The sequence below is a fragment of the Saimiri boliviensis genome, chromosome 16, assembly GCF_048565385.1.
Source record: "Saimiri boliviensis isolate mSaiBol1 chromosome 16, mSaiBol1.pri, whole genome shotgun sequence".
NCBI classification, from domain to species: Eukaryota; Metazoa; Chordata; class Mammalia; order Primates; family Cebidae; genus Saimiri; species Saimiri boliviensis.
Window position 1 is genome coordinate 63,644,869 of NC_133464.1, and position 24,953 is coordinate 63,669,821.

General features: G+C 40.0%; 1 protein-coding gene across 1 annotated transcript in view; it reads left to right on the plus strand.

Annotated features, from left to right (window-relative positions):
• LCP1 (lymphocyte cytosolic protein 1) overlaps positions 1–24,953 on the plus strand; it is an 84,571-nt gene that overhangs the window by 10,481 nt on the left and 49,137 nt on the right. Inside the window, exons 2-3 of the mRNA XM_003934354.3 lie at positions 17,450–17,514; positions 19,156–19,270. The gene's annotated coding sequence lies outside the window, so the exon portion shown is untranslated. The remainder of the gene's footprint in view (positions 1–17,449; positions 17,515–19,155; positions 19,271–24,953) is intronic.

Below are 24,953 nucleotides of genomic sequence, written 5' to 3' on the forward strand. Positions count from 1 at the left end.
AGATGGGTATAGAAGGTAGTCTGTGAAATCAGGTCTGTTTTCCTCCTTTGAGATCATATGCAATCTATCAGACATTCTTTCTATTAATATAATTGATTGTTTTGGTCTACATCGAAAATCTATTGAGACAGTTAACCCTCCTCTTGGATGACATCTGCAACTGTTTTAGGTTACACTTTAAGGTGCTCATTTAATAAACCACAATGTTAAATCAATTCTCCACCAACTCCATACCCATACTAGTGGAACTGAATAGAGTGGGAGAAAGCCCACATGGAATGCCCTTGTTTTAAATTTGTAATCACCTACTTCTTTTTTTTTTTTTTTTTTTTTTTTTTTTTGAGATGGAGTCTTGCTCAGTCACCCAGGCTGAAGTGCAATGGTGAGATCTTGGCTCGCTGCAGCCTCGGCCTCCTGGGTTCAAGTGATTCTCCTGTCTCAGCCTCCCAAGTAGCTGTAATTATAGGCACCTGCCACGATGCCTGGCTAATTTTTGTATTTTTAGTAGAGACAGGGTTTTACCATGTTAGTCAGGCTGGTCTCAAACTCTTGACCTCAAGTGATCCGCCTGCCTTGGCCTCCCAAAGTGCTGGGATGACAGCCGTGAGCCACTGCACCTGGCCAATCACCTACTGTTTAGTTAAAAAAGAAAAAATCATAACTTTACAGTGGGGGTGGGGGCCTGCAGACATCATGTACCCCACAATATGATGTGCTGAGAGAGAGAGAACAACATCACTAATGTGTTATTCTTGCCAAAAATGGAGACCTGAATTAAATTGTGAGGAAACAGACAAGCCCACACTGAGGAATGTTCTATGATGGACCTTTTCTAATGTGTCAAGATGGTGAAAGATAGATTGAAGAACTGTCCCAGATTAGTGGAGGCTAAGGTGACATCATAACTAAATGGAATGTGGGATCATGGATTGGATCCTAGTCCAGAAAAATGACACTAATAGGATAGTCTATTAAAGTTGAAAAAGGTCTGTAGTTTAGTTAATAATGTCAGATCAATGATAATTTCCCAATATTGATAATTATACTATGGTACAGTATTAATGTTAAGATGTTAACATTTGAAAAACTTGGGTGAAGGGTATATGGGAATTCTTTTAACTATTTTTGCACCATTTTTATAATTCTGAAATTATTTCAAAATCAAAAGTTAATTAAAAGAAAAATATTTTTAAACTGATTATCACTAGCCTTGAATATTACTCAGCCATTATACCATCTTCCTCAAAGCATTCATTCTTCCAAACTCTTAGACAATATACAGGTCTAAAATTGAACTTCTGCAGTTCTCTGTCCCCAGGTCTGATCTTCATCCCGTCTTCTCCATATCAGTTAATGGCAATTCCATCCTTCTAGTAGTTCAGGCCAAAGGCCTTGGATTCATCCTTAACTCTTCACTTTCTCATATGCCACAAAGAATCTGTCAGCAAATCCTATCAGCTCTACTGTCACAATGTACGCAAAATCTAACAACTTCCATCTCTTCTGCTAAGACTTTGGTCCAAGCCATATCATCTCTCCCCTGGATTATTGCAACAGCCTCCCAATTTGTCTCATTAACATTGCCCTTCTTTTTCTTTTCTTTTCTTTTCTTTTTTTTTTTTTTTTTGAGATGGAGTCTCACTCTGTCACCAGGCTCACTGCAACTTCTGCCTCCCAAGTTCAAGAGGTTCTCCTGCCTCCGCCTCCTGAGTAGCTGGGGTTACAGACGCCCGCCACCATGCTCAGCTAATTTTTGCATTTTTTAGTAGACGCAGGGTTTCACCACACTGGCCAGGATGGTCTCGATCTCCTGACCTTGTGATCTGCCCACCTCAGCCTCCCAAAGTGCTGGGATTACAGGCATGAGCCACTGCGCCTGGCCCACCCTTCTTTGGTTTAATCATGACACAGCAGTCAGAAAGATCTTTTAAAAAATGTATATCAGATCCTATAACTCTGTTGATGAGACCACCCTCCCTGTAACGTCTTCTTACCTCCCCTGTTGTAAAAGTCAACACCCTGTGTGATCAGGCCTCTCTGACCTCATCTGCTACTACTCTACTCCTCTTTTACCTCTTCTCTTTGGCCTTGAAAATGAAACGCACACTCTTCCCTCAGGACCTTTGCACTTATTCCTTCTGCCTGGAATTCTCTTACCCTTGATTATCTTCAGGGCTTGCTCCACTTCTTTTCCCTAACTGTCTGCCCTCACCATCCTCATGTTTTTATTCAAATGTCACTTTCTCAGAAAGGCCTTTCCTGGTAACATCATCAAGAATATACAGGGCCGGGCGCGGTGGCTCAAGCCTGTAATCCCAGCACTTTGGGAGGCCGAGGCGGGTGGATCACGAGGTCAAGAGATCGAAACCGTCCTGGTCAACATGGTGAAACCCCGTCTCTACTAAAAAAAAAATACAAAAAATTAGCTGGGCATGGTGGCGCGTGCCTGTAATCCCAGCTACTTGGGAGGCTGAGGCAGGAGAATTGCCTGAACCCAGGAGGCGGAGGTTGCGGTGAGCTGAGATCGCGCCATTGCACTCCAGCCTGGGTAACAAGAGCAAAACTCCATCTCAAAAAAGAATATCCAATCCACATCACCCTCAACCCCAAATACATAAACACACACAGACTTAGATTCCCCTTCTGCGCCTTAATTTTTTTCTCCCTAAGACTTATTACTATCTAATATGTACTTAGTTATCTTAAATATTGTCTGTCTCTCTCAACTGGATGTCAATTCCATAAGGTCAGGAACTTCTGTCTTATTTATGCCCTTACATCTCCAGTGCCTCTAAAAGTACCTGAGATGCAGTAAGTACTGAAATATTTGTTGAACAAATGAATGAATGGAGGATGAATCTGCACTGGAGCCCCAACACAAATTTTGGTGAAACAGGCTTTGAACCAATGGAATCATACAGGCCTTGCAACAACTTTTAGAAGCAATTCATCATGATATGTTACTCAAAATTCCTAGACTTCTTCTAAATTAACATTAGACATCCAATATTTACCACACCCAAGATTTCTTCCTAGTTTCTAGCTAACGATGATGATTACACAGATCAAGCCCATTTCAATATTTTGCATGATTTATTATTAGCCTCTCAGTGTTATTGTTACTGTTCAATCATTCATTCCATATGTGCCAGTAATATTTCACCATTTTTATGTGTTTAAATGATCTTTTTATTATAACTGTATGCTCCTTCTTTATGTTCTTGCAGCATTCTTAAGTCTTTTGCACTCTTTGTACGTGCTAAAGTTATTATGTTTCTGAAGTTGGAGTGTCTTCCGTGTTTCTGTACAAACATTGCAAACTTGCCATAGACCAGAAGTTGTAAATTAGTGATGTCTGGATGAGTCAGTTGCAGATTAATCAACATGATATTTCACTGAAAAAACTTTGCCAGTATGTTAAAAATCAGATAGCTTTTTACATAAAAATCCAGATTTCTGGTTTCTCTTGAACAAGCCTACATTCTTTCTGCTACCGTTAGATAATACCTGTGTTTTCCAGTGTGTGGCAATCCCTGTGACGTCCATGCAGTGTATTTCACTTCATTGAGTTACCTGCCTGATCCCTGTGGGTATTTGACGTTGATTCAAGCCACAGGCAGGCAAATGACTTAAGAGACTAAAACAACCCTGTGTGCCCACCGATGGCACCTGCCGGGACAGGCAGAGTTATCCACTTACTCTGCAGCACTGCTTTCTGTCTCCGGACCATTATAAAAGGAAAGTTTCTAAGTTCAGTAGGTTCACTAAATCTACCAAAAGCAGTTTTGGAGAGTCCATGTTTTATTCTTGTTTTTTTTTAAAAATTGAAAAACATATTTTGTTTATCGTTTATCCTTCCTTTTTCTTGATTTAGACAGGAAAGAGCAATGAGAAGGGAGATGAGGTGAGAGGATCCTTTTCCTTCCTATGGTCTCATTCCTTTGACCATAGTTCATAAGGAAGTAGGCGGCCTTCATACGTCTGAAACCCTCTGCTGGTTAGACTACTGACATAGCCCTGTAGATGGTCGTGGGAGCCCCTCAACCAGTGGGTTAAAATGTGTGGCCCCTTGTGCATATATCTATCACCTTTTGTGGTTACCTCATAATTCATCTAAAAGAAGACCTCTCTACTGATTAACAAGCACCCTGCCTTCATCTGTAAAAAGCACATAGCCAAAGGGCAATAGGGAAGACAAATAGAGCTAGGTAAATGTCACTGAGGTTCAATCCTGATTACTTTGTATAGGAAGCAAAGAGGTAGGATGCAGATTGTCACAGGCTGGACTATGAATTCCACAAGAGCAGAGAATGTGTCTGTGTGATCCACCACGGCATTTGTTGTCAAAGTTTGGCTGAGTAGGTTTCAGGAAGTAGGATGAATGAGGAAAGGAGTGAATGAATGTAGATGCTGTAGTCATTGCAGGCACAAGCAAGTTTTCAGATTTGCTGGGCACTTCAGAGTTTGGATGATAGAAGCAGATCTTACACACTGGTAAATCGGAAATGGGTTATTGCTATTCAGAGGTCTTTAGTTTTAGCCATAATTTTCTTTCCCTGAATATGATTCTTCTTAAAATAAACAGAATCTAGAGTGCTTGTGCCTCTTCCTTTAGTGACACTTACCTTTTATTGGGCACAGACAAACAGGAATAAAAGGTAGTCCTTTATTATTGAAATACATTCCATGTAAGTGCACAGCAAAAATGGATTAAATGAGCCTTTCTTCTTTTATCCCCCCCCCACCTTAATTTTAGATGTCAGTTTTTAAACTTCTTCTCATTTGCATCCAGTGCTTCTTCCTGGACAGCAACTATCCCACAGTTGTAGTCATCTCCACGCTGATAAGGCTGCAATCCGTATCTTCCACCCTGACCTGCACTAAGCTTTGGTCACTAAGCTCTTGCATTATCCACAGTCCAGCTCTCCTGAGCTACCTTCAGTGTTGCCTCAACTTCAATACAATCCATCGGATTTCATCATTATCTTCCCTAAAAGCCACAGTTCTTTCCAGGGCATCACCACTCCCTAAATTCCTTAGATGATGTCTTGGTCCATTTGTGTTGCTATAAAGGAATACCTGAGGCTGGGCAAATTATGAAGAAAGAGCCCTATTTGGCTCATGGCTCAGCAGGCTGTACAAGAAACATGGTGCTAACATCTGCTTGTGGCGAGGGTCCAGGCTGCTCTTTCGCTCATGGCAGAAGGCGAAGGGGAGCTGGTGGTGTGCAGAGATTACAGGGCAAGAGCAGAAGCCAGAGAGAGGGGCAAAGTACCAGACTCTTTAACAACCAGTTCTTATGGGAACCAACAGCGAGGACTCACTCTCTCCCTCAGGAGTACCAAACCATTTATGAGGGATTCACCCCATGACCTACACACCTCCCGTTAGGCTTTCCCTTGAACATTGGCGAGCAGCTTTCAACATGAGGCTGAGGGGACAAACATCCAAGCATCCGATAGCAGATGATTAACCTCAAAATTCTCCTTGACTTGTCATTCTCATTGACTCTCAATAGACAGCCTCTGAGATAACTCTCATGTTTGCCCTTTGCTTCCCGTGCCCCTTCCCACCATCCCAGGCCTAGCCATTATTGCCTCATACCTTGTCCCCAGCCATGGTTTCCAGCCACGTCCCCTCCGTTCCATTGTTCTGCCACCAAACTAACCTAAAATGGCCAGTTTCATAGTTTCACTCTCTGCTGATCAAATATCCTGGTTCTTTTTACCTATGTTTGTTTTGTGTCGTCTTTAACATTTTCTAATGCACAGTAAATACTTGCTGAATAAAAAGTACTAAGAGTGATTGGAATAAGGAAGTTCAGTCATGTGAATTCACTGGAGCTATATTAACTATCCTTTGGCCTAGTATGTAGAAAATTAGCAGCTGATTCATATCTCTATTTAAGGAATGGAGAACTTGACCAGAAATATTTTTATATTGCAGCTGTGGATAAGACAAAGAATTTTCATCTGGCTCAATTTCCTTATCTTACAATAGAGAAAAATGCCACCTATATCCTAGATTTGCTGGAAGTATTACATGTGATGTATTAAGGTACCGAGCATGGGATATCCCAAAGATGAAAAATGAATCCTACTTGAGTCTTACTACAAAAAGATTGAATAAATGAATTTGATGGCAAAATGAAATAATCATTTTATGTAAATCACAATTAATAAAATTCAGATTCAACTAAAATTTGGCACTAATTATGACCTCTGTGTCAGGTATGTTAACGCATATATCATCTTCTCATGGATACTTGGAAGTAACTCTGTGATACAGGTGGTCTTTTTTCAATGTCCAGAGAAGTTTAGCTGAGAAAAGGGAAAATGTCTTACTCCAGGCTTGCTGGTATATACTGGAATTAGGGTTTGTCCCTAAGATTTCTGGTTCCAAATCTTTCTTTCTTTCTTTCTCTCTTTCTTTCTTTCTCTCTCTTTCTTTCTTTCTTTCTTTTTCTTTCTTTCTTTCTTTCTCTCTCTCTCTCTCTCTCTCTCTCTCTCCTTTTTTTTTTTTTTTATGGAGTCTCTGTCACCCAGACTGGAGTACACTGGCGCCATCTCAGTTCACTGCAACCTCCATCTCCTCCTGTGTTCAAGCAATTCTCCTGCCTCAGTCTCCCGAGTAGCTGGGACAACAGGTATGCACCAACATGCCCTGCTAATTTTTGTATTTCCAGTAGAGTTGGGGTTTTACTATGTTGGCTAGGCTGGTCTTGAATTCCTGACCTGAATTGATCCTCCTGCCTCAGCCTCCCAAATTGCTGGGATTACAGGCATAAGCCACCACCTCTAACCTCTTTTGCTTTTTCTATGTACCATGCTCTCAAATGTTTTTCTTACCAGTTTTTTTTTCAACTTTTAACATGAACATTGTTAAAATACAGATGACATAACGTTTTTACTCTCCCATTGAATTACTTGGTTCACACTCTTATTTTCTGTACGCTTATTTTAAAATCTTTGTTTCTATATTGGTATTCTTGGTGGTTTGAAGAGTCTCAAACATTGTCTCAGCAGCAGCATCATATCTGTTTACAAAAGTTGAGGAAATACTGTATCTCCAGCTTAGGAAACTGAAGGTAAGTAGCATCCATTCATTTCAACTGGCATCTGTTTCAATGACTCTGTTAATGCAAATGGGTTTTCAATGACTCTGTTAATGCAAATGGATTGTAAAATGGCAGTGAGTATCTAGGGAGTCATTATAAGCCACAGGTAAGTGAATTCTCTACTTTTGAAATGGTTGTAGCCTGATTTGCTAAGTTCCATTTTTTAATACGTAGGAATACTGCAGAAATAACATTTTATGTGTTTGATATTTTATGGAAAAAAATTTGCTAGTCATGAATAGCCCTCTTTCTTTCTCAATCTACCTGAAAATAACTATAATTAACTTTTGTTACATTGTTATCAGAAAGGGATAGTCAAATTAGCATTAAACAGATGTAAAGTCAACTTTCATATGGCAGCTGTGTATATAAATTCTCTGGAAGACCTATCATGCTTAAAGGATGAATTTTAGCTATCTATTTAAAACATCTAATTACTTTAGCTCTTTGGTTTAATGTTAAAATGCCATATTGTTTATAGAACCAGCTTGCCTTCTCAACTAATATAATATGCATTGAAATTTTTCTACGTGCAACGAACCATGTTAGGTGCTGTGCAAGTGTGCAATTCCTGTACTCCAGAAGCTGACATTTCAGTTGAGACATGTATATAGCATCCTCACACTGTTCATTTATGCTGGTCCCTCTGTTCGAAATGGGCTCCATCACGTTTTCCCCTCCTTTACCTGGGCAGCTTCTATATATTTCTCAAGACCTAGCTACACATTATCTTCTCTTTTTAATTGATAAATAAAAATTATATATATTTATGGTATACAATGTGATGTTTTGATGTATGTATATATTGTGGAATAATTAAACTAAGCTAATTAACTTACCTATCCCCTCATATACATATTTTTTTTCTGGTGAGAATATTTAAAATCTCCCTTAGCATTTTTCTTTTTCTCTTTTTTTGAGACGGAGTCTCACACTATCGTCCAGGCTGGAGTGCAATGGCACAAACTCAGCTCACTGCAACCTCCACCTCCCAGGTTCATATGATTTTCCTGCCTCAGCCTCCTAAGTAGCTGAATTTACAGGTGCACGCCACCACCCCCAGCTAAGTTTTTGTATTTTTTTTTTTTCTTTTAGTAAAGACAGGGTTTCACTATGTTGGCCAGACTGGTCTCAAACTCTTGACCTCGTGATCCACCTGCCTTAGCCTACCAAAGTGCTGGGATTACAGGTGTGAGCCACCACACCCAGCCTCCCTTAGCAATTTTCAAGGATATGGTACATTAACAATAGTCATCCTTTTGTATAGTCAGTCTCTAGGAGTTATTTCTCCTGTCTAACTGAAATTTTGTATTTTATGACCAACATCTTCCCATTTTTTGTACCATCCCCCCATTGCTCAACTACTTCTTGCCTCCATAAGTCAACTTTTTAAGATTTCACGTAAAAGTGAGATTATGGCCGGGTGCAGTGGCTCACGCCTGTAATCCCAGCACTTTGTGAGGCGGAGATGGGCGGATCACCTGAGGTCACGAGTTCGAGAACAGCCTGATCAACACGGAGAAACCCCGTATCTACTAAAAGTACAAATTTAGCTGGGCATGGTGGTGCATGCCAGTAATCCCAGCTACTTGGGAGGCTGAGGCAGGAGAATCGCTTGAACCTGGGAGGTGGAAGTTGTAGTGAGCTGAGATGGCGCCATTGTATTCCAGCCTGGGCAACAAGAGCAAAACTCCCATCTCAAAAAAAAAAAAAAAAAGTGAAATTATGCAGTATTTGTCTTTCTGTGCCTGGCTTATTTTACTTAGCGTAATGTGCCCCTGATAAATCTATAATATCACACATGAGGAAATTTCCTTCTTTTAAGGCTGAATAATATTCCATTGTGTATATAGACCACATTTTCTTTCTTCCTTCTTCTGATGCTGGCTACTTAGGTTGATGCCACATCTTGGCTGTTGTGAATAATACTGCAGTGAACGTGGGAGTGTAGGTATCTGTTCCGAATTCCTTTCCTTCGGGTATATGCCTCCGCCATGCCTGGCACATTTCTCATTATGCCTTTGAGTTTTGTGCACTCCCTCTTCCTACCTGTCTCTCCACTCCCCATGTCTATGAATCTGAATCATTCTCCTAGAACCAAGAACAGAACCAACTACATAATTTGTAGGCCCTAGTTCAAAATAAAAAATGTGGAGTCCTTTGTTTAAAAATTAAGAATTTTTGGACAGTGACAGTAGAGCATTAAAACAAATGTTGAGCCCTTCTGGGCACAGGCCTGTGTAAGACTGCACAGGCCACTGGCTTATATGGTAATTCTCTCTTTAATGCTTTGAGGAACTTCCGTGTTCTTCCTAATGGCTGTACTAATTTGCATTGAATTCCCACCAACAGTGTACAAGGGTTTCCTTTTTTCTCCATATCCTTGCCAATGCTTACCTTCTGTCTTTTTGATAATAGCCATCCTACCAGGTGTGAGGTGACAGCTCATTGTGATTACAGCTATACTTCTTTTAAGATGCCTTCCTACCTGCCACCTTACTGTCATATTGTTTTAGTACCCTATGCATCTTTCTATCAGAGTTTATCACAAGATACTATAATTGTTATGTTTGGTAACCTCCCTGATTGCAAACGTCCTGAATATATAAGACTGAGTCTTCTAGGTTTGTTTTCTGAGTACCTGGTACATGGTATGATCCTAATAAGAACTCGATGAATAAAAATGCAACAAACACATAGAGATATATAGTCATAAAGATTAGTTGACAAATGGGGCATGCAGTAAATATCCAGAATGTCTTATAAACAAGTGCTGTAGGCTTTAGGGGGAGAGGAAAGAATAGATTGGCGGTCAAGGAAAGATTCTTGGGCAGGCCAGCTTCCTGAGCTTGTAGCCCATGCAGTGTCACAGAGGCCTGTGCCCAGAAGGGCTTCATACTTGGCTGAGTTCTCTGCTGTCACTGTCTAAAATTCCTAATTTTTAAACAAAGGACTCTACATTTTTATTTTGCCCTGGGGGCCACAAATTATGTGGTTGATTCTGTTCTTGGTTCTAGGAGAATGATTCAGATGTATAGACAAGGAGCGTGGGGAGACAGGCAGGGAGAGTGAGCGCAGAAATCTCAAAGGCATAATGAGAAATGTACCAGGCTGCCAGAGGGTTGCTCTGAGGCTTGGAAGATGGATTGAGACAGAGTTTGGATATTTTCCTAGCAGCAACGAATAACTTCAGATACCTAGCAAGCAGGAGAGTGATGAGAGAAAACTGTAGCCTTAGGAAGAGTCATGTGGTGCTGCCATGTAGGATGGAGAGAGGAACAGTGAGACAAAAAACAGGGAAATCAGGAAGCTAATCCAAATGTGGTAGTAAAGCAGAAATGGCAAAGAAAGAACAAAACCGGGAAATACTATGAGGGAAAGAATAAATGAAACTTTGACCACATATGGAATTGAAAAAGAAAGTAGGACTCAGGAGTACTCTGGATCGTCCTGGGGGTGTAGTCCAGTCTTGGCAAAGCGAAGGAAGGGATGGGCTGCGGGGCAGCTTCTTTGTCAAAAGAATGGTGAATTCAGTTTTAGACATTGGAGATTATTGGAATTTCAAAAGAGACTTGTTCATTTTTTACTTAAATATTGTTCATGGAGAAGAGAAATTGGAAAAGGAAAGGATTGTTAACAGTGTCAAATATCCCATAAAAACAAGGACATTGAAGACTGATTAGAGTCCAGTTTCAGAAGAGTAATGAGAACAACAGTCCAATAGAGATTCTATGGAAATGAACAATGGTAGCACTTCTTAAATTTATAATCCTCTTGTCTAATCCACTCCTCGTGAATTCCTCATCTCACTGACTGTTACTACTCTCTACCACCCAGTTTCCCAAGCTCCTTCTACCATATGCAATCTCTTTCTTCCTCCATAGTCAATCAGTCTTTTCTTCCCCTTTCTGCCTATCAAGTGCCTCTGGAATTCACCCATGTGTCATTATCCCACTGCCGCCATCATCACCTATGCCCTATCAAGATAGAGGCCTCAGGGAGGGTTCAGTCTTTCTTCTCCCCACTCTTCCTCTAGTTCTCGCCATCTTATTCTTCTCACTGGAGTTAGGGGGGATTTTCTACAACTCAAGTCTAATTGTGTCACTTTCCATTTATGACTCTTAGGAATTTGTCCTACCAAAAATATTGAAGTTTTAAATCCAAATGCCTAAGAATGTGACTGTATATAGAAATACGGTCTTTGCAGATGACCAAGTTAAGATGAGATCTTTAAGATGGGCCCTGATCCAATGCCACTGTCATTTTTTTAAAAAGGAGAAATTTAGACACAAATGTGTAGATAAAAGCAGAAATTGGGGTGATGTCTTTATAAGCCAAGGATGACAAATATTGCCAGCAAACCCACCAAAACCTGGAAGAGAGACATGGAACAAATTGTCTTTCACAACTCTCAGAAGGAACAAGTCCTGCAACACTGTAGTTCCAGATTTTCAACCTCAGAACTGTGAGACAATTTATTTTGTTATTTTAAACCACTCAGTTTTTGGTACGTTTTAAAAACAGCCCTAGGAAGTATTATAGATCCTAAAATGACTCCCTATTGCTGGCAGGGTGTGATGGTTAATTTTCTATGTGTCAACTTGACTGGGCCATGGAGTGCCCAGATATTTGGTCAAATATTATTCTGGGTGTTTTGGTGACAGTGTTTTGGGGTGATGTTAACATTAACTTGGTAGACTGAGTTAAGCAGATGGCCCTCCCTAAGGGGGTGGGCCTCATCCAATCAGCTGAAGGCCTGAATAGAGCAAAAAGACTGACTGTCCCTTGAGTCAGAGAGAATTCTTCCTGACTGACTGCCTTTGAGCTGAATGAGACTTTGGCTTTCTTCTCCCTTGGACTCAAACAGAAACACTGGCTCTTGTTGGATCTCAAGCCTGCCAGCCTTCAGGCTACAACTACACTGGCTGTCCTGGGTCTCCAGCTTGCTGAATCATCCTGAAGATCTTGGGACTTGTCAGCTTCCCTAATCACATGAACCAATTCCTGTAATAAATCTCGTTATACATACACATACATGCATACATAAATACACAGCACACATTCTATTGTTCTGTTTCTCTAGAAAACCCTGATTAATACACAGATTAAAGCCTAAACTCCTTAACACAAGTTAAAAGCTCCACTATGACTTGGTTTCTGTAAAATCCTCCATTTTTTCTCTTTCTCTACACTTTCCCTTAGCTTCACGCTCTTGACCACAGTAGCATCCAGCTTTGGTCATACTTTTGATGTGCCTTGATTTCTCCCACCTGCAATCTTTCATACATGCCATCCCCTTATGCTTATTATAGTACATTTCCACCTTTCCTTTCCATGTCATTCTTCAAGTCTCAGCTTTGTCCTCTTCATTAATGTATTCAACAAACATTTTTGAAATGTTGGATACAGTATTTAGTAGTTAACAAAGCAAACACAGCCCTTGGCCTCATGGAATTCCCAGTAGGAGAGACCAATATCAAATGAGGCAATAGTATGTCAGAGATGTCAGCAGTATGCGGGAGACCATGAAATAGGTGATGACAGTAGTCTTAACACATATGGGAAAGCTGAATTCCAAACCTATAATGAGAGAAGCCAAAGAGAAGTAATTCAAATTCCACCTTGGATGCTCAGAAAAGCTCAGAACTCTGAGACACCAGATACTTTTGGAAGCAGAGTGCAAAAGGGACTTGAAAAATAGAAAGATTCATAGAAAATTTATGTAAGGAACAGTAAGACATTTCCTACCCTATCCCCACCCACATGTTGCTATATAAAATTAAAAAAGCAACATTCAGAAAAAAGAGTCTTTAGCTATTGCTATGGTTTGAATGTCTCCTCCAAAATTCATGTTGAAGTTTAATTGCCATTGTGATCGTTAAGAGGTGGGGCCTTTAAGGGGTGATTGGCCATCAGGGCACTGCCCATGCAGAATTGATGCCATTATACAAAGGCAAGTTTGGCCCAGTCTTGCTTTCTTGCCTTCTTGCCTTCTGCCATGGGATGAGGCAGCAAGAAGACCCTCTTAAGATGCTGGCACCTTATATTGGACTTCTCAGCCTCCAGAACTGTGAGCCAATAAATTTCTGTTTATTATAAGTTACCAAGTCTGAGATATTTTGTTAGAGCAGTACAAAACAGACTAAGAGAGAAATTTTGAGATGATAGCAGAAATAAAATGTTCAATGGAAGTGTTGAAGAAAATGTAGAAAAATTCTCTCTGACAGTAAAATAGAAAGGCTAAGAGCCAGAAAATCGGAAGAAAGAAAGAAAATTAGAAGATTAATCCCAGAGGCATAACAGGCAAATAAATGTAATTCCAGGGAAATAGAGCATAGGAAACAGAAGAAAGGAAATGAGAGATGGAGAGAGAAAATATTTCCCAGAACTAAGAGACCTGAATTTCCCAATTAGAAAAGACTCCTGAGTCCCTTGCACAGTAGATGAAAACAGACTTACACTACGACAAATCATCAACAATTTTCAGAACACCAGCTATAAAAAAAATTCTAAAAATGTTCAGAAAGAAACCAAAAATGACATGCAAGGGACCGTAAGTCAGAAAGACATCAGCTGTCTCAACAGCAGCCTTGCAACCTAGAACACACAGGAACCATCCCTTCCAAATTCTGAGAAAATGATTTCCAATGTGGACTTCAAACAATGGAGATAGTTTTCAACTATAAAACATCTTAAATAATGTATGTCCCATATACTCTTTCTCAAGAATCTACTAGAGGATGTGTTCATTACAACAAGAAAGTAGACTAAGAAAGTGGATGGCGTGTGGTCTAGAAATAAGAAATCCATCCTAGATGGGGAAGAAAGGGATCCCCAGAGTGATGAGGAAGGAAAGCTTCTAGATGGCAGCTGGGCAGCAGGACTGAACAGGAGGACGGGCCTCTCTGAGGGGAAACAAGGAATGGGTTCATTCCTTGATGTTTTCAATTGTATTTTAGCTCTGTTGGAGGGTTTATACAGAATTAGTAATAAGTACATAGAAACCTACCATATCAAAAAAAGATTTAAAAGCATAGTGCCAAATATTCCTAACTCAGTTATGAATGTTTTTATAGTCATTATAAAAACTGAGTATTGATTTAACTAAAAGAACTAAACTGTTCTGGAGGATGACAGGAAGGTTAACATGTATATGTTGGATTGGGGGGATGTGAGAGAGCCAAATATCTCCCAAGTAGGAAGAATATCTATCTATCTATCTATCTATCTATCTATCTATCTATATATATATATATATATCTGAACCCAATCAAGATATAGCATAAGCATAGCATCTAGAAATATGGAACTAAATAACAGAAGAGCTAGCCAAAACTGTTGAAAATGCTTGTTTCTAGGGAATGGGAATCAGAGGTGAATGAGTGTGTCAGGAGACTGGTGTTTCATGAGAAGCCTTGAGGTAATACTTGACTTCTAAAACTATGTACATGTATTACTTTGATTAATAAAGAAGATATATGTACACACACACAAAAATGTACACAAATGTTAATTGCAGCATTATTTATAATATCAAATAGTAGAGAGCATCCAAATATCCATCAGCTGATGAATAGATAAAATGTGATATATATTTATACAGTGGAATATAATTCATACAGTAGAATATCATTCTTCTATAAAAAGGAAGGACGGCCAGGTGCAGTGGCTCATGGTTGTAATCCCAGCACTTTGGGAGGCTGAGGCAGGAGAATCACCTGAGCCCAGGAGTTTGAGACCAGCCTGACCAACATGGCAAGACCCTATCTCTGCAAAATAAAAAACCTTTTTTAATTAGCCGGGTGTGGTGATGTGTGCCTGTAGTCCCAGCTCTTCAGGAAGCTGAGGCAGGAGGATGGCTTGAGGACAGGGGTTCAGGGCCTCCACAAGCCATAATCGCACCACTGCACTTCAACCTGGGCAACAGAGTGAGATCCTGTCTCAAAATAAATGAACAAATAATAAAATGAAGTACTGACATGCTACAACACGGATGGACCTTGAAAACATGCTAAGTGAAAGAAGCTAGTCACAAAACAACATGTATTGTGTGATTCCCTTTATATGAAAAGTCCAGAACGGGCAAACTTATAGAGACAGAAAATAAACTAGTTGTTGGCTATGGACGGGGATTTGGGAGGGGGGTGAACAGGGAGCAACCTCTAATGGGTAAAGAGTTTCTTTTAGGGATGATGAAAATGTCCTGGAATTATATAGTAGTATAATTGTTGCACAACTCTGTTAAAATACAACAAACCTCTGAATTGTACACTTTTTAAAGGTGAATTTTGTGGTCTGTAAATCCTATTTCAGTGAAGCCGTTACTTAAAAAATTAAAAACATTAATAATCATACCTAATTCATAGAGTTGTTGTGAGGAATAAATAAAATAATATATGTTAAGGGTCTAGTCCAGAGCCTGATGTAAATAGTAAAAGACTAGTTAACACTTATATAGGATTTGCTATGTGCCAGACACTCAAAGTTCTCTGCATATGTCAATTCACTTAACCCTTGCAACAACTAGATAAAATAGACACTGTTCTTATCCCTATTTTCTAGATGCGGAAACTGAGGCCAGTGCAAGTAAATAATTTGCCCAGGCTCACACAGCTAGTGCAATAGTAGAGCTGGCCCAGCATCTCTACTCTTCACCTCTTGATGCTCCCTGTCTCTGCCTCCCAGGCCCCACGTCTGGGTTAGTGCTGTGCGTTCCCAGGGACAGTGCCTTTCATCTGTTGTGGTTCCAAGTAGAGAATTCTTCTCTTGCCTTGTTTCCCTTGTCTGTGTCTTCAACTACAGTGGACATGCTGCAATGGCAGGGACAGTGCCCATCTTAGTTTGTCTTCCTTCCCTGCCCATCATATGTTGGGATGAGGGTGGGCTGTAAAGTGAAACAAAGGTGTTTTTCTCTTTGTACAAATACCATGAGTGCATTGAGAGGAAGTGGGGAGAGTTGAAGAGATTAAGATGCTAGAGAAACATGAGATAATTGATGGAGCAAGGTATCTAAGGAAGTGGAAGATTAAGAGTGAGATAGTAATGAAACACTGGCCTTGGGAAGAAAGAACAATGCCACTTCTATTAAGACTGAAAGAGAGGAGGAAAAGATGGGTATTTTGAGAGCAGAGGGGAGGCTCATACCAGACCAGTTGGATCATCTCAATTAAGAAGAGGCAGCAGAAGAATCTTGGGCCGGGACAAAGAGTGGCAGGGTGGAGTGAAAGGCTGAGGCAAGAGGAGAGAGTTTAGAATAAATGCCCAACTTTGGGAAGGCGGGCGGGGGGGGGGGGGGGGTCTGTGATCTCTTTACTGAAACAATGGCCTCTTTTCCCAGAAAAAAAAAGTACAGACACACAGAATTATGCATTTAGTTTTAGGGGTCTATGGACTACAGGTTGAGAATGCCTGTTCTCAAGAACTGATAAAATTGAATGAAAGTATTTCTGCCAACTAATTTGAAGTCAAGCAGCTTGACTTTTTAGCATTCCGAGTTTGCGTTTCTGTGACTTTCCTCAGCAACATTCAGAAGCCTGAGAGTAGCAGGTGATCTGGTGTCTGGGACTGAGGCCAAAGGCTTCAGGGCAGGAGAGGGCGGGATGAAGTCTGACAGGGTGGTGGGGCTTAGAGAAAGGCAAAACCCAGGCCAGGACAGGGGGCGGTGAAGGCTTATCCACGGTGAGGTGAGACAGGTCCACTCGGTGTGCAGCACATAAGGGGGCGCATTGTCTGTAGAGAATGTAAAAATGGTAAGAAAAACAAAAGTCAGTCTTTTGTTTACTATTATGATGCACAAGCAATTGTAAACACCAACAGCAATAAAATACTCCTCTCTGAAAAAGTCTTGGTCTAGGACCTAAGCGATTGCCTGAAACTGGGTAGACTTACAGCACTGAGAGGCAGATAAAGAGATTAAGATTGAGGGAATAGGGCAGGGCTTGCAATGGTGCTGTCCAGGATGTGGCTAAGGGGATGTGGGTGCCTGCCGTGGATGCTAGGGTAGAAGACGACTCTATTAACTGGGTGGCTGTAAGCAGCACCCAAGTCAATGTCTTTCGTTGTCTACAACCTAGACGTTTCCTGGAATCCTAAATCCTTTCCTTCACTTAACAGACATCACCTCTGCCCAAATCTGCAACTGCTTTGATATCACAATGGCTTTTTTGCCTCTCTATTATAGATGGCATTTATTTCCTTACGTGTTTTTTCCCCACTAGACTGTACTCCTAGAGGGCAGCGATTGTGTCTTATTTATTTCTGAATCATCAGTTCAGACAGGCATGCAAACAGCCATTGAACCAGTGCACAAGTATGTTTTGTTCTTCTTTATAGATTCCTCCAGTCTGAGATGACCGGACACCAATAAATACAGACTACTGCTGCTCTCCTTCTCCCAGGTAAAGGAATAAATATCTGTTCCCCTTCATGAAGTGTTTCTGTTGGACCTTTATGCCATCCTGAAAGCACCAGGATGTGGAACCAGATCAGGAAGGCCCACAGTTACCACCCCTTGTATCTGTAAGACCATCAAGACAGTATCAGTGGACTCCTGCTACAGGGCCCCGAATGATGACAGCATTTTGCTGCTTTTAGTGTGAGCAGTGCTCTAGCAGCCATGCATGGATGTTCCACTGGTGTCCTGAAAGAATCTAGGTGCTTCTTGAAAGCTCTCTGCAACTTATTAATTGGGAGTGATTATGCAATGGAGAAGAGAGTCCCATCACCCCCTCAGCCTTCCCTGGGAAATCGCAGGTGGACTGATAGCTCTCTGTGAGGTGAACCATTTCTAGAATCCCCACTGTCTCGCCCCGTTCTTCCACCCACTCGGTTCCCCAAGATCCCCGCTGTGGGCTTCTGACCAGTTGCCAAACAACTGGCTAATGAAGTAGATAAACCAGAACAGTTTGGTTTAACATTTAAGGGTAGAAACAGCTTTCTAGAGGAGAAAACAAAAAAGCAAAAGAAGTATTGAGGCAGCCCTCCAACCAGTCGGAACACTTTGACCACCTGAGAGGCCGATCGGGCAGCAAACACAGACACATGTCGACTCTGGAGCAGACATCTTCAGCGTAGCATCTGATCTGGGAGCACAACCACACATCCTCATTCTTAAACAGCAGATCGACTACTGGAACCACACACAGTCTCTGGGCAATGTGGAAACGTGTCTAATATTTAGTCAACGTAACTCAGGGTGCCACAGTCTTCACAACTGTTGTGAGGAATTTGATGATAGGAATTTGCCCTTAAGCATTTGGGGTTTGGGTATAGAATAGAGATTGCCCCACCCACCTGCTAATTTTATAAAATGTGCGTTCAAAAAAAAATCTGTAAGAAGGAATGAAACTACCCATTTAAATATAGCAGCTGCCTGTGCAATCTACTGCTGCTCTTTACAGGAAACGCTTAAATAATTGAGATACGTAATTGGGTTAAAGAGATCCCTAGCACATAGATGTTCTATAAATAAAAGAATGAGTAAATAATCTAGTAACCTTCCTTTAAATGTCCTTCCCTTAAAGAGATCGTTCTGTTTTCTTTGCACCAATGAGACCACTGTTAGAGAACTCCAGAGAGGTTTGATTTGAGGTGGGGCAGGGCTTTCCCAAGGAAGTCCTTTTCATTTGTTTCAGGTGTACTGCCACTTTTTCCTTGTCTCTTTCACTGAAAATGAATAATTTGTTGATCTTTGCTGTAAGTGGGTAGGCACCTAAGCTTTGCTTTTGCAACTAGAGTCAAAGAAGTTAACAGGCTGACCTTGCCTTGCTGTCTAGAATCAGAAAGGTTTAAGTAGCCCAGGGACTACTCAGAGGGAAGAGAAAGGGAGAGAGAAAAATGCTTATAAAGAAGTGGCCAAACGAGTGGGACCCTGTCTCAAAAAAAAAAAAAAAGAGGAAGTGGTAAGAGGTGTCTGAATTTCAGTGTGACCTGTTCTGTCAGGTGATTTTTGGTGGGGCGGGGACATGAAAAAAAAAAGTTAAAATGTCCTTATAAAGACAAAATCTTTTTCTTTCCTGGCTGATGATTTGTCATTCTAGTCACTTCCTGCCTTGTGACCACACACCCGGGCTTGACAAAGCTGTTCTGCAGATCAGAAAGAAGGGGTTCCTGGTCAGATACCAGTACTACCAAGGACAGTTTTTTTCCTACAAGGTAAATTTTCTTCATGTGTTTTGCTGGTTTTAAGTGCTCGTGATGCCCTTCGGCACTGTTTCTGTGGATTGTGTGGGTTTTGCCTTTAGGGGACTAGAGATCTGATCATGTTACCTGAGACCTCTGTGATTCCTGCCACGGTCTAACCGCCCAGGACATCTGCAGCCACCTTGCATGGCCATCCAAGATGGAGCCCCTCGACTCTCAGGGCTAGGTTCTTCTCAACTTATCTGCAGTTATTACCCTTACCCAAAATTAAGGTTTCTTTTTTCTTTTAAAACCAAACCATGTTCCAGTGTATTTCTATTGCTCTATTTCAGGAAGGCTATTTACTGTGATTTTATCTTCTTTAAAATGTTTTCAGGAAAGTGCATATTGATAATTTAGATTGTACTGCTTATTGGCCTAATGGGGGTAGTTTAATTTTAGTTCCTGTGGTTCTGTTTTTCTTAAAAAACGTTGTTACAGTACTTTAGTGGATATATGAGTATCTTGAGTCATATGTTACTGAATGTGATACTGCTTATTTGAGTGATTTTTGGCGCCAAGGGTTTTTAATGGGTGTGCTTTATAACCACATGGAATTAGATAGAAGTTTTCTCTTTTCCATTTGTTCTCTAAAAAATGAAAATAATTTGTGTAATGTTTAATTGTACTGTTTTTGTAGAATTGTCTGAATTATTTGTTATGCTTATGACCATACCAATGAATATTCCCTCAAATTCTGGGACAAAGGCTTTTATCTGTAATAGAAATTTTTATACAGTTTATATGAGATATTTATTCCAAACTTTGCCCAAACTTAGGCTTTGAATCTTGTAGTATACACTTTTCTTTAATTACCACTATTATATTTTATTTAATTACCACTATTATATACACAAATGATAATCATGAAAGTCATTCAGACTGGAAATGGATGCATGAATCAGGATATTTATCAAAACCTAACTTTTAATATAATATATTCATTTTAATATATTAATTAGCAACTTGTTTTCTAAAATTACTCTATCAGGACAACTTTTAAAAACACTGTCAGTAAGCAAATAAAGGTGGCTTATCTGCACACAACTTGATTTTGAATCAAGATATACATTTGTACATCTTTACATTTGTATATCTTTATGTTTTTCATAAGTTTCTATTTGGTTTCTATTAAGTATAATTGTTTAACGAATGTCTGTTTAGACAAATTTGAATCATTTACCTATAAATGTGAATTTCGAGAAGTTGCAAAATGTGACCACCAATATTACTTTGCACATCTCACCTGAAAAGTTTCAAACAAGCAAATGTGAAATTGAGAAAAGAGGGACTTGAATCCCAGAAAAGAACAGACTAAAAAAATGCTGTGTCTTATTTTAAGTAAAACTATTAATGAGCATAAAATAAATTAGAATGTGAAGGAATGTCAGTATTTTTCTTATATTTAAGAAGAAATAAAAAGGACTACGAGAAACTTAATTCAAAATAAAAGGGTCCCCTGTTTAAAATTAAGTTTACGTTGCTAAAGCACCAACCCCGTACGTTACAAAGATATTCCTCTTCATTCTAGCTCACCCCCGGGAACATCAGGGGAAAAATCTTCTAGGTCTTGCTCTTTGAACAAGCATTGCTGTGGTGGGATAGAGTTGTGCTTAGGAGGACATTTCCTTAGAAATCCCAGAGACACTTTTCTTTGTAGCATTTAAATTTTTGTCTCTTCTGTAAATTATGCCTTGAAACAATTGGTAATTTGGGAAACAATTTCAGTACTTTAACTTCATTTATAATTCTGTGTCTGAGCTCTTTGGGGGAAGGGAAGACCAACAAGTAAAGTCTCATTTGAATGTATCCATTTAACTTGGAGAGGACAAGAAAATTAATAATAGCACTTAATAATGAGAAGCACGTAGTGTAAGCAGCTACTCTGTATAAATCACCTCGTTTAATCCTCTCAACTAACTTTAGAGTGAAGGAATGGGCTAGATGGTTGAAGGAACTAGCCTTAGATCCCTGGGCATTTGGGGTAGGGGGCAGTAGATGATCAGAATTTCAGGCTCCTACTGCCTGTGTCTGTTACAGATCCTCCCTTCCAGGCTAGCATACTTTTCCCAGAGGTAGGTGATTACAGGCTTTTATTACTGAAGCTGGCTAAGGAGATCTTGGCCCTCAGTTTTAAGAGAGAGAGAGAATGAAAGAGAGAGAGCAAGAGAAAGAGAGAAGAGAGAGAAGAAAACACTTTGTAATAAATTTACAAACATTTTTATTTTTATAAATAACAGATACCATTGCAGGTTTTATATAATAATGGGATGAAGGAATAGTTTTAAAATTAATGCATAATTTTACTAAAGAATTGTTTGCCTTTGCAAACTTGCCTCAACCCACTTCCCCAACCTTATTTCTTGTCACTTCCTTCTGCTGAGGCTCCCACTACCCCATCCCCTCTTCCGCCTCTGCTAACCCGCATTTTAATGCGCTAGACCACAAGCCACCAGAAAGTTCCACTCTCTTTTCGCTCCAACTGTTTCTTTAATTGTATTCTTTATTTTTAAAACTTCTGATCATTTCTCAAGGCTGACTTCAAGAAACAAACCCTTTTGGAGGCCTTCCTGTCTTCTCCCTGCCACCACTGAATGTTTCTTTGGTGTGCATTTGCTTAATGCTTTGATCTTAGAGTAAGTATAGCATTAATCATTTGTCTTATTATTATTTTTTTTTTTGAGACAGAGTTTCACTCTTGTTACCCAGGCTGGAGTGCAATGGCACGATCTTGGCTCACCGCAGCCTCTGCCTCCTGGGTTCAGGCAATTCTCCTGCCTCAGCCTCCTGAGTAGCTGGGATTACAGGCACGTGCCACCATGCCCAGCTAATTTTTTGTATTTTTAGTAGAGACAGGGTTTCACCATGTTGACCAGGATGGTCTCGATCTCTTGACCTCGCCTCGGCCTCCCAAAGTGCTGGGATTACAGGCTTGAGCCACCGCGCTCGGCTCATTTGTCTTATTTTAAGTCCTTATTTGCTGACAGACCTGAGCTCCTTTTCTGTCTTTCCTGGTACATAGTAGATACTAATTGTATTTGTTGAATGGAAAATTTGTCACAGGTTTTTTTTTTTTCAGCTTCTTACATATGCATGAAAGACTTTGATTGTAGTTATTAACTTAATATTTACAGTTTCCATTTATTTATATGAATGAAGATGCAACAATAATATAATATTTTGCATGCTACCATGCTTCAGTTTTGCCAAAGCCTTAGTCTCATTTTAGCTTCAAAGTATCATATGGACATTGACCTCAAGAAATTTTTTAAATTGTACAATTACTACCAAAGAAAATTAAAATCTCATTATTGTAGTATAAATACATTCGTTGGGCCAAAACTTAGTTACCCTTGCCAAAACTATTTACCCAATAACGGGCCTCTTTAATGACAAAGACCATAAGAACAGGTGTTAACTTTTACTTACTCACAGTGGATTATTCTCAGAAAATTCTCAAGTCAACTTCTCCTTGCTACCTAAAGAGAACAGGGCCTTCTGTGTATACAGGAGAGATGGCAAACACATTTTAAAATCAGGTTAGGTAAAATAAAATTAAGAAATCTGCTTATAAGATTATATTTATGAAGAGTCAAACATTTATAACATAAGATTATAAAAGTTTGGACTTTATGACTAATAGCAGGTTTTATAGCAGAGTGATATTATTTCAGTTAATCTAATTTTCTTCCTAGTATTTTTTATCTGCTAGTTTCCCAACTTACAGATATCAAATCAAATGATACTATTTCATTTGCATATTGAACACTACAGAAATAAAAATGAGAATTAGAACCCATCCAAATATAAAACCAATCAGTGTCTGCAGATTTGAAGAGATTCAAGTGTCCCTGTTTTGCCAAATGGAAATGCACTTCTTGCTGGGCATGGTGGCTCACGCCTGTAATCCCAGCACTTTGGAAGGCCAAGGCAAGCAGAGCATGAGGTCAGGAGATCGAGACCATCCTGGCTATCATGGTAAAACCCCATCTCTACTGCAAATACAAAAAATTAGCCAGGTGTGATGGAATGTGGCTGTAGTCCCAGCTACTCAGGAGGCTGAGGCAGGAAAATCACTTGAACCAGGGAGGCAGAGGTTGCAATGACCCAAGATCACACCACTGCACTCCAGCCTGTGAGAAAGAGCAAGACTCTGCCACCTCAAAAAAAAAAAAAAAAGTGTTGATGTTCCACAGTGTCTTCATTTTGAGGCTCCAGGAAGTCACCTCCTGATTAGATGCTGGTCTCCTAGGGGCATCTCCCTATTGCTGCTGTGGCCATGTGCTCCCCAGATGCCATCTTCCTACTGCTTTCCTCAGTTCCCTTCTGATCCAACTTCCTGCCTTATACTATTGACTGTTCCTGTTGTTTTGGTTTGTCAAGTTTCAATGCTTACATCAGTCTGCCCAGAAATTGCATAACTGCTCCATCTTGTAAGATATTGGTCAGGGGAGTGAGAGGAGTTTCAGTTGATCGTCCTAATAATAACAGCTAATACTTGTATTGAATTGGGTGTTTTTCTAAGTGCTTTAATCCTATTAAAGCATTTAGTTGTCATACAGTTCTGTCAGGTAGTTTCTGGTGTCCTCTTCATGTTTGAAGGCAAGTTCATTCATTCACGTATTTTATTTCATTTTCTACAATTGGATCACTTTTTGTCCTAACTGTTGAATTTCAAGGCAACTTCCTGGAATAAACACTTAGCAAATTATGGTGCTTATTTGTATCTAAGCCCTCAAGTTGAGCTCAAATAATCATACTCTCCCCCGCCCATGCATCTATATGATAAATGCTTTTATTAAGCAAACTATTCTGTGTTATCATATCATCATCATCTGTAGCAGCGTCAGTAGTCAGCCCCTCTGTACACTTGACTGAGTAGTTGGTTGTTGCCAATTACAGGCCTCTGCATGGGTCATAGAACATGATCTCCACCCTTAAAAACTTTAAAAGGTTCTTACTCTTTAAAGTTTAGAATAATTTTAGTCAAGTGGAATTTACATTTTCTAGTGTGCTGTGACTGATAGACATGAATAGATTAAACATTCTAGTATTTATACCCAAACACACATATCTACAATTGTATAGTAATGGCCAAATATAGGTGTCCTAAAAACTAAGAATGAAAACTTGTTTTAAATGTTAGTGGAAGAAGAGAGGTAAAAGTGATCCACTCACTGAGTTTCAGTAAGATTTGCTCAACTTTAGAGCCATGGCTGTGTCAGCCCCACTTACAAGGAGCCTGTTTCTCAAAGATGGTCAGTTGTTCTTTCTGGCGGAAGGAAAAGCTATGTTAAATTGCGGAACTAGCAAAACCACAGCTCCATGGTTGCAGCCTTGATTCTTGTTTCAGCATCGGTTACATGGACGGAAGGAGGGGGTCTCCCTTCCTCTCTCTGTCTTTCTTTCTCTCTCACACACACACCCACCACAGAAACACACCCATACACACTCCTTCTTAGCTGGGTAAGCTAAAGTGGAAAAGAGATTATGTTCTCCATAGCAGAAAAGCCAACACCAAATTCAGCAGGCAGGGTAATTCTGCATGTGAATTGCAATCTCCCAGATAATTTGCTTTCCTTTTTCTGGTTGTACTTTCTAGAGGGAAGTGAATTAATGGAACAATTACCTTGTATTTAAATAATACCTTGTATTT